The sequence below is a fragment of the Sinocyclocheilus grahami genome, unplaced genomic scaffold, assembly GCF_001515645.1.
Source record: "Sinocyclocheilus grahami isolate Dianchi unplaced genomic scaffold, SAMN03320097.WGS_v1.1 scaffold241.1, whole genome shotgun sequence".
NCBI lineage: Eukaryota > Metazoa > Chordata > Actinopteri > Cypriniformes > Cyprinidae > Sinocyclocheilus > Sinocyclocheilus grahami.
The window spans coordinates 502,627-503,661 of NW_015505420.1; the positions used below are offsets into that span (position 1 = coordinate 502,627).

Here is a 1,035-nt window from a genome sequence, read left to right on the forward strand (position 1 = left end):
CGCCTTCTTTCTTTGCGTGAACATTTGGGCAGCATTATGCAAATCTTCCCACATAGTGATGTAGACATGTGGGGGCGTGTTAGAACGAGCCATTTTAGGTAGGCGTGGTTGACTCTTAACTTTGATAAAGAATATCTCTTTCGATTTGAGACTTTAGTCTCTGCAACCTTACAGATCTTCTTTATGCACCAAGAGCTTGTAACACTCCAAAGAGAAAGGACAAATTTAAATCGCATCATATGACCCCTTTAAGAGAGTCAACGGGCTTAAAAGAAGATGAACGGGCTTCTGTGTACGCGCGCGCGCCCGCTGCGGGTCACGCCGAGTGCAGTGAAGCGCGCGTCCTCTGGCGCCGCCCGCCGGTGAGCCGTGGAACTGCGTCAGTCTTTGTGCCGCCGCCATCTTGACCAGGATCCGGATAATCACCACCTGAACACACTGATTTACAGCAAACACACACGACTACAGGTGAGAACATGCATGTCAAACACACACGCCGCGCGTTCACACTCCACAGCGCTCGTCCGTTCAGCGTTCAATTCAGTTCGGAGCCGCGAATCAGCCGTTAGCCGCTCACGCTAGCTAGCCGCTAGCAGCTCCAAATCACCACAAAAACAACAGAACGCGCGAAATATCTCAAACAGGACGAAATCCGCCCGTTAGCCGGTCAGTGTGTTAATGTGAGCGCTGTGTATTACTGTAGTATCGTTCTGATGGGCTTCATCTGACGGGAAGAGCAGCGACACCCACTCAGCTGATGGAGATTTATGTTTACATGGGACAGTTTCACACTCAGTACAGCGCCTATAAATGATACTACACGAAACTGCGTGCGTTAGTATGAGTGTTTCCATCAGGCCTGATTTACACTGTGATATCTGTGGTGATGAGGATGATGAAGGTGTGTTACTTCTGAGTGACAGTCAGACTGTCCTGCTGAGCACGAGTGTTCATCTCTCTCTCTCTCTCTGTGTGTGAGTGTGAGTGTGTGTGTGTGTGTGTGTGTGTGTGTGAGTGTGAGTGTGAGAGTGTGAG

General features: G+C 49.8%; 1 protein-coding gene across 1 annotated transcript in view; it reads left to right on the plus strand.

The window, feature by feature from the left end:
* Positions 1 to 330: 330 nt before the first annotated feature.
* The window catches only part of rab14l (RAB14, member RAS oncogene family, like), a 23,720-nt gene continuing 23,015 nt past the window's right edge, over positions 331 to 1,035 (plus strand). The window contains exon 1 of the mRNA XM_016289138.1: positions 331 to 468. The gene's annotated coding sequence lies outside the window, so the exon portion shown is untranslated. The remainder of the gene's footprint in view (positions 469 to 1,035) is intronic.